The following is a 9,376-nucleotide window of genomic DNA, read 5'->3' as shown; positions in this document are numbered from 1 at the left end:
GCTTGGTCGGGAGTCTGGTCCAGGAATTGGTACCGACTTTTCCTGGCTTCTAGAAGTTTCAGCTCTGGCCAGGGGTCGGGCCCAGGAGACAGAGCAAAACCCAAAACCCCCTGAGACACCCCACCTTCTCTGGCGGGGCCCCAGGGACCTCGGGGTATGGAACACTTGACCTTCGCCTCTCCTCTTTTGAGCTACAATCTGGGGCAGGTGTGCGCCTCCCCACTCAGCCCGACAGGAGGCTAATCTAAGCCCTGGCCCCACGCATGGCCACATCCCTGCAGCACGGACCAGAAGCAGTCCCGACTGCGCCCGGCACCTCCCGTCTCACAGCTGAGGGTAACCAGGGTGGTGTGGGGCTTGTCCGGGCTGGCGGTTGCTGAGGAGAAGGGACACATGTGCTGATGGAAATGCAGGCCCAGCTCGACGGCGGGGTCAGGGTTAGGATTTCCACGTCATCGTCATGAAGCCTTGAAGCGCTGCCTGTGCTTAGCAGTTAAAACATTCACTTGGAGATATTCAGTTTCACAGACGGCCAGGAAAGGGCGGGGTGGTGCGAAGCATTGCTCCCCAGGGCACGTGGGAGGCGGCCCAGCCCTCGCCAGGACGCTCCCCCACCTCCCTCACTGGGCTGTGGCCCTGGGGACGCTACCACTGGCCTCACACCCTGGAACGTGGATGGGCCGCTCTGGCCTGTCTGCAGGGGAAACGGCTGTCACTTCCATCAGAGACGACGGATGCAGCAGGGCCTGTCTGTGCCAAAACCAGAGTCGAGGCGCGTCCCGGCAGCCGGTGTGTGGGGAACCCATCAGTCTCTGTGTGGACGGTCGGGGAGGCCCGATGGCTTTTCCTTCCGTTCCTGTAGGCCCGAAGCCTTCCCCGAACGCACTCGTGACTGGGGCCCGGCCAGCAGGCGTCCAGGAGTCAGCAGCTGCTTGGGGAGCCAGGGCCTCAGGCACACGAGCAAAGGCGATGCTGGCAGGCAGACTGGTAGCTGGGAGCGAAAGGCATGGCAAGGACCCACCTGGTTGCTGCTGGAGCCCCAGGCTCGTGAGTCGCCTCTGTGTCCTGTCCCCTGCGTTGGGCAGCTTCACCTGCTCAACCTGCCCGACCTGGGTGTTTCTGCTTCTAAGCGCCCCCCTCACAGTGGTCTTGGGAGGCTGACGTGAGAGAACCCGGCTGACTGCAGTCTCCAGGGAAGCCGGCATTCGGGGCACACAGAGGTCCTGCCTTGGTGCCCAGCCCTGAGACACCCCACAGTGAATGCCTCCTCCGCACGGTCTTCGTGTCCCTGAGCTCCTGCTCAGGCCCCCAGAGCTGGCACTAAGGGTGGACGCAGCAGCTGCTGCACAGGACAGGAATGGCAGAGCCCATCCGAAGGGACACGCCACCTGGAAGCCACTTGCACCGGCTCTGTCTGGTGTCTGCCATGGGAAGGACGTGCCAGAAGCCCAGGGGCGTGTGGGAGGCCTGGGCCTCGGGCTGCGCCCTGGTGCGTGTCGGGGGGACATGTTCTGTGAAGGTGCCGCAGCCACCTCACCTCCTTTCCATGGGTGAGCAGCGTCCTTGCCGGGGGTGTTCCCGGCAGAGGGAGGAGAGCATCACCCTTGGGCCGACACCGCCACCAGCAGCGTCTGGACCACAGAGCTCAGCATCAGCAGCGGCTCCGCTGGACCCAGGGCGACGAGGGGCTGCGGGCAGCACCCGTCCAGCAAATGTCAGCACCTGGTTATTAGTGATGTTTAATGACAGAAGTGTGGTCACAGCGAATTCATCGCCCTTGGAATTTGAGGCATGCTCTGCCCAGTGCAGCGTCAGGGCTGAGTGGGGCCCCCAAAATCCATATACTGGATCCCCAACCCCAGGACCTCAGAGTGGGACTGGATTTGGAGACGGGGCTGTAAGGACGTGATTACAGTAAAAGGGAGTCACTGGGGTGGCCCTGTCCGGTTTGACTTCCAAGGAGGAGATGAGGACGCAGAGAGCACAGAGGGGCCCTGGGAGGATGGGAGGAGCCTTGACTGCCAGCCAAGGTGGTCCCGGAGGCCCTGGCCCCGCAGCATCTGGATGCTGGGCCCCAGCCTGCAGGACTGTGGGAGAATCGGTGTGGGACGCCAAGCCCCTGTGCGTGGTCCTCTATCCCCGCTGCCGAGCAGGCTAAACTGACCGCGAGGTTTGGGTGACACTGGGCTGGGCTCGTTATTGATCAGCCCTTGGGCACTGTGAATTCAGCCATTACTCCCTCCCACATCAACCATCTGCCTGTAAACAGGGACTCTCGGACAGCCCTTTCATGAGGCACTAATCCCACCCTTCAAGGCAGAGCCCTCAAGGGCGTTCCCACCTCAGCAGCTCCCCCAGCCATCACACCAAACACAGCCCAGACCAAAGCCAGAAGCTCTCTGAGCTCCAAGGACCGGCTTGCGCCCCCACCTTCCCGCCATGTTTACCTCTCCTACTGTCATCTGTTCAGTTCCAGCCAGACCACGGGGCTTCTCACCGTCCCTCCCACTGCGGCTGCCGTCCTCTGGCCTGGACTGTCTTACCCTTCCACCCTCCTGGCTGAGCTCGTCCGTCTCCTTGGAACGCTCTCACAAGCCCCCTGCCAGAAGGCCCTCCTCTGGACCACCTGACCCCACGGGCCCCTCCCCTGCTCGCTTGGCCACACCTCTCCGTGAGATTGTCCATCTGTGGCAGCCGTGGTGTGGGTGAGTTTCGTCCTGCTAACTCTCCTCCATACCTGCTCCATGCCTGGCAGTGGTGGTCCAGGGGCTGGGTGCCCAGGGTAAAGTGGGGAAGAAGGTGATAGGCACCCAGCCACACGCTCCGTGCCCACCGATCCCTGGGGCCAGCCAGGCTGCAGGTGCCCTCCCCCAGGTGAGAGTCCACTCGGTCTTGCGATTCCAACAGAACAGCCCTTCTCTCCTTCTTCTGTGTGTCTCCAGGGCCAGGGAGGAGATGCTCTGGGCAGAGAGCCCAGGTGGGGTCTCAGCCTGGGAGTGATGGTGCTGCTGTGGTTCCAATGTCTGTGTTCCTCCGAAATCCATATTGAGACTGAATCCCCAGTGCAACAGGGTCCAGAGGTGAGGCCTTCGGGAGGGTTAGGCCGTAAGGGTTCCACCTTCAAGGGTAGGATTAGAGCCTTATGAAAGGGCTGTCTGACTGGCCAGGCCCCTTTTGCCCTTCCACCTTCTGCTATGAGAGGACACAGTAACAAGGGGCCGTCGTGGAAGTGGAGAGCAGTCCTTCCCAGACACCAAATCTGCTGGGGCCCTGGTCTTGGACTTCCCAGACTCCAGAGCTGTAAGTGGTACATTTCTGCTCTTTACAACTCACCCAGTCACAGGTACCTTCTTACAGCAGCATGAAGTGGCCGCGGCAGCCTGGGCCCTCCCAGCCCCACCATGCTGCTTCCTGGAGCTGCTGGAAGCAGCGGGGGACGCCAGCCACACAGGGTGCTTCTCGCTTTTAATTTTACTTTTTATTTCAAAACAATTTCAAATACACCAAAAAGTTGCAAGAACAGTACAAAGAGTACGTATTCTTCACCTAGAGACCTATTCGGGTTTTACCAACTGTCCCAATAATGCCTTTTTTTTTTTTTTTTTTTTTTTTTGAGAAGGAATCTCACTTGGTCCCCCAGGCTGGAGTGCAGTGGGGCAATCTCGGCTCACTGCAACCTCCGCCTCCCGGGTTCAAGCGATTCTCCCACCTCAGCCTCTCAAGTAACTGGTACTACAGACATGCACCATCACAGCTGGCTAGTTTTTATATTTTTAGGAGAGACGGCGTTTCACCATGTTGGTTGGCCAGGCTGGTCTCGAACTCCTGACCTCAGGTGATCCGCCCACCCTGGCCTCCCAAAGTGCTGGGATTACCTGGATTGTGAGATTTCATGCTCATCCTCAACCTGGAGCAGTCTTCAGTCTTTCCTTGACTTCTAAGACCTTGACTCTGTGAAAAAGAGAAAAACTCTCAATTAGGGTTTATTTTGTGGTTAGACCCAGGTTGTCAGTGGAGGGAACTGGTTCTTCCGGGTTGGGAGGTGGGCGTACCGATGCGTCCACTCTGGGGGGCATTGACCTTGACCATCTGGGGAACGTGGCGTCTGTAGGGGTCTCCACTGGAAATTCCTTCCTTCTCTATAATTCATACACATTTTGTGGGAACACTCAGAGGTGACGTAAAACCCCATTCTTCACTCCACTTTCACCACAAGGTTTGGCATTGACTGATGTTCTTGTTGCCTGAATTAATGGTGACTGCAGCGGCTGCTGGGGGAAATTCCTCATGCCGTCACTTATCAGCTGGAATTCTACTGGGGTGGGTGAGCTTTCTTTTTCCCCCATTTATTAATTAAGTAAATTGACATCTATATAGAACCACAGAATCTCATTTTATGCACAGGCCATCATCTGTTCCTGTCCTTATTTAGTTTATTTTGATGTTACGTTTGTCTCAGCGGGGGACCCTTCAGGCTGGCATCTATGTCTTTTTCATGTCCATCCTTGTTTTCTGGCATTTTCTTACTTTGCAAACGCATGCACACACATTTCATCTGCAGATTCTTCTACCTATTTGTATTGGGAACCCTGCATTCTGGTGCTTCCAAGTTGAATCTAATACCACGTGCCCCGCTGTGCCTGCCTCTCTACATCACGCCTCCAGTCGGCCCTGCCGGCCTCCCTACACACGCTCACGTGCTCGGCCTCCTGTGTGTAACCGGTCTCCTGACCCATGGGGCTCAGACCGGCCTAGAGGCTGCGTCGCCTAAAGCTGCCCTCTGTCCTGCTCCAATGCCTCCTCCATGGAGCCCAGACCCCCACCGGGCTCCCTCCCTGCCTGCGTGGGAAGGAGGGGGTCTTTCTGAATCCAGCTTTCTCTGAAGCGAGGGTGGAATCTCTCGTGGAAGGGGGGCGCTCGCTCTGCCGCACCCTCTGCGGGAGGCAGCGGTGAGGTGCAGGCTCTGCTAGTCCTAGGGCAGCTGTGCTCAGGCCAGACAACAGAGGAAGGGGTGCCTGCAGAGGCTGCAAGGTCCCCCAGGCCATCCTTGCTGCCCCATCCTCAGGTGCCATGGGGAGGACCTCGCAGGGAGCCTGTCTGGTTCACTGTCCCTGCTGCTTCATCTCTCACTCAGGCCCCGGGACTCTGCCCCAGCCAAAGCCAGCGTGGGCGATTCATGGCTCCCCGCTGCGGCAGCTGAGCACCATCAGAAGTGACCCCATTTGTGACTGTCTTGGCCTGAGAATGTTCCACGGGTGAGAGCGTGCCCCTCCCTGCAGCCAGTGTCCCAGGCTCCCCCGCATCCCCGGCGGGGGCTGGGCTCAGGCACTGACGCAACAAGAAGGAGAGCGCTTGTCTCCGGGCAGCCCAGGCGGCCAGACAGCCAGTCCACTTAGCTTCGCTACTGCAGCTACAGCTGCCCAAGGCGCACAAAGGGCCCTTGTTCCCACCCAGCATGTGCTCCCGGCGCCCCCCGCCACGACCTCTCCCGGACATGATTAGGTGTGGGAACTATTTTCCTTGGGGCTGCATTTGACATTTGCCGTTCATTTGGGAGGAGGCGTCTGAACCGAAGGAGCACCCCGCAGCCTCCCCTCTCCATCCCCATCTCAATGCAGGAGGTTTAGGAGCAGGCGGCCCTGACACGCCTGTGACCCCAGACAGGCCTTTGCAGCCCTGGCCTTCATTGCCTTCCACTCAGAACAGGAGAGGCTGGCCCAGGAGGGCAGTGGGCAGAGAGGACGACAGGAAGATGGAGCTGGGGTGCACAAGCACACACATGCATGCATGTGCAAAAACACATCAGGAATACACGTGCACAGAAACACTCCAGGAAAACACAGCACATATGCAAACCAGGAACACACGTGCACAGACATGCTCTAGGAATGTGCCTGAACAATACACCAGGAACACACGTGCACAGACACACTCCAGGAATATGGATGCAAGTGCAAATACACACCAGGAACACACGTGCACAGAAACACTCCAGGAAAACACAGCACATATGCAAACCAGGAACACACGTACACAGACATGCTCTAGGAATGTGCCTGAACAATACACCAGGAACACACGTGCACAGACACACTCCAGAACACACACAAATGGCAGATGTACAAATACACGCCAGGAATGCACACGTAGACATGCACAAAAAGATGAAGTGCTCTGTGTGGAACAGTGAAGACACGCAACCTGTTCCCTAAGGACATTTACTCACATGTTCACACCCACAGCCCAGCCGGCCAGCCCCAGCAGAGCTGCAGCCTCATGAAAGCAGGGGCTTGCTGTCCAGTGGGACTTCAGGGCCTATCTCCCACCTGCCCCACTCACGGGCTGCCCATGCGCTACTCTAGTCCTTCTCGCATAGTGGGACCCGAGATGCATTTGGGCCCAGCAGGAGGGAATGTCCTGTTGTGTGAGGAATGGCAGCCGGTGGGAGCCCCAAGAACTGCCTGGCCCCAAACCTGCACTGGGAGCATTGCTGAAACTGCCCTCAAAACCACAGTTGAGAGTCGGGTGGGCCCTGGGAGTTTACAGTGTGCTGGGGCAGTGGGAGGACGCTCTCATAAACATTGGAGAAGATTGCAAAATCGTGGACACGAAACGTGGAGCCAGAGTTCAGTTGTAGGCTGGGGCCTCTGGCGGGACTGGAGCAGCCGGGGCAGTGCCTGGCAGGCTGGGCTGGGTCTGGCGCCCCTTTCTACCTGAGCCCAGGCTGCCGTCTGCAGACAACTGCTGCCTGCCCGCTGTCTCGTGCTGCTGGGGGGCTGAAAGGGTCCTGTGGCAGAGTGGGCAGGGTGGCGGCCGATTCCCTCTTCCTGCAAGGGACCCTTTTCCTGAAGTCCACAGCGCTGGTGCCATCCGGCCGCCTCGGCCCTCCTCCAGCCTAGCCGCCCCTACATTGTGTTTGACTCCCGGAGCCTGTGGATGGAACCCTGTCTAAGAGGGAGTCTTGTGGGTGAGGTGAGGTCAGGCTCATGAGGCAAGGAGATGGTCTGGTCTATCGCCGGGGGGACCTAGATGACATCTCAAGGGTCCTTAGGAGAGAGAAGAGAACAGGGCACAATCCAGCCAAGGGACTCCGGGGCTTCCAGGAGCTGGAGGAGGCAGGAAGGATCCTCCCCCACAGTCCTGGCGCCCTTGGAGGGAGGCAGCCCTGTGACGCTTTCCTTTCAGACTCTGGCCTCGGACCTGGCGAGCACATTTCTGGTGCTGAAGGCATCAAGTTCGTGACACTTTGTTACCGCAGCCCCAGGACACATGCAGACTGTCACCTTGACCCAAAGTAGCACATTTTATTCAAATTTCACAAAACTGAGGACGAGGGGACATTCCAGCTGCCCAGAGAAAAGCTCATCTGACTCATCTGTAGGAAGATGAGTTACCAGTAATGAGTCACGGCTTTAAAAATGTCCAAAAATACCTGTTTTTTCCTGAACTTTTAGTTCTCACTACCCTGATCAGAAGATTAAAAACAAAACAACACTTTGTGGACCAGCCCCGACAGCCGCCGTTCTGTTTTCTCCAGGCCAGCGCTGAGCGGAGCCGAGCTGGGGAGACCTGGGCAGCGCCAGGGTTGGCCCTGCTGCTGCTTCCTGGCTTCTGGACCGGGCTTCCTGTTGGCTCAGGGCCGGGGAAGCCCAGCCTCTGAACAAAGTCAGGGTCAATATCTGCGTCCCTGCCCTGGCCAGGCACTGCATCTCACAAGGGAAAGACCTATTTGTCCTTAAATGGGAGAGAAACAGAATCCCAGAAGGGGGCAGCGACCCAACTAGGGTCAAAGGGCTGCCCCTGGGAAACCAGTCGCTTCTCAACCCCAAGGCAGCCTGCCCGCCCCGGAGAGCCCAGGATCCCCAGACACTTTCAGGGAATGGTGCAGGGCCCGTGAGCGATGCTGGCTTTAGGCCTGGACTGCAAGGGGTGGCCCTGGCTAGAGATGAACTGCACTCCCTGCCAGGCACCGTCCTGGATAATGGAGACACTCTAGGAACATGCATGTGCACATGTACATGCTTGCACACACATGTGCACACATATGCAATTTACACATGCACACACAGCCGTGTGCACACACACATTCATACACACATCATACACATCCACACACATCCATATACATGCACACACATGCACACACATCCATACACATCCACACGCATGCACACACATCCACACACATCCATACACACATCCATACACATCCACACACATCCATACACACATCCACACACATGCACACACATCCATACACATCCATACACATGCACACACATCCATACACATCCATACAAATGCACACACATCCATACACATCCACACACATCCATACACACGTGCACACACATGCAATCACCCAAACACACACAACCATATGCACACACACATCCACACAGGTGTACACACATGCAAAACATGCACATGCAGCCATGTGCATACACATGTGCACACACATACACACATACAAGCCCCCACATGCTCTGCGTGCATGCAGCCATGTGCACACACGTGCACACACGTATACACACATACAAGCCCCCACACACTCAGTGTGTCCACAGGTGGAGGTGGGTGGGTAGGGTGTTCCTGGCCCTGAACATGGGTGTTCCGGGGAAGCTGGGCAGGTAGGGGCGGCTCTAGGATGGCGGTGCCCAAGCTCAGCCTGGCCTCTGACTTCCTGGCTGCTGCCCTAAGGACCAAATCCCCAGAAGCAGGGTGAGGACATCTGAGAACCAGGCTGCTCCGTAGCAGACCCATAGACCCTGATGCATGGCTGGGCACCCTGGCCTTTCCCAGAGCCTGCAGAAAGAAAGAAGCCTAAACAAACTCATCCACCTCTCCTGTCCCAAGATGCCTTTCGGTCCAGGTCAGCCCAGGTAAATCTGTGTCCACCAGCAGCCTGGTCTGCTCCGGAGGCAGAGGCTTGCAGTTCTGGGAGACAGATCTGCCACCTGGCAGAGGTTGTGGGAGGTTTGCCACCACTGGTTGACCCCCTTGTACCTGCCTCTCCTCCCAGGGAGCAGGGATGAGTCAGCTCCCTGGCCCTTGGACTTAGGAAGCATCAGATGCCTCTGAGAAGGCTCCTCCAGGCCTTAACAGGCACCCTCAGAGGCTCAGAGTCTCCTGAAGACGTGAGAGAGGCCTTTGCCCACCCGCGCATCACAGAGCAGTGGTTCACGCCTGTAATCCCAGCACTGTGGGAGGCCAAGGCGGACAGATCACCTGAGGTCAGGTGTTCGAAATCAGCCTGACCAACATGGTGAAACCCCATCTCTACTAAAAATACAAAAATTAGCCAGGCATGGTGGCAGGTGCCTGTAATCCCAGCTACTTGGGAGGCTGAAGCAGGAAAATTGCTGGAACCCAGGAG

The sequence above is a fragment of the Theropithecus gelada genome, chromosome 3 (assembly GCF_003255815.1).
Source record: "Theropithecus gelada isolate Dixy chromosome 3, Tgel_1.0, whole genome shotgun sequence".
Classification (NCBI taxonomy): Eukaryota; Metazoa; Chordata; class Mammalia; order Primates; family Cercopithecidae; genus Theropithecus; species Theropithecus gelada.
Note: the sequence above shows the minus strand (reverse complement) of the source record.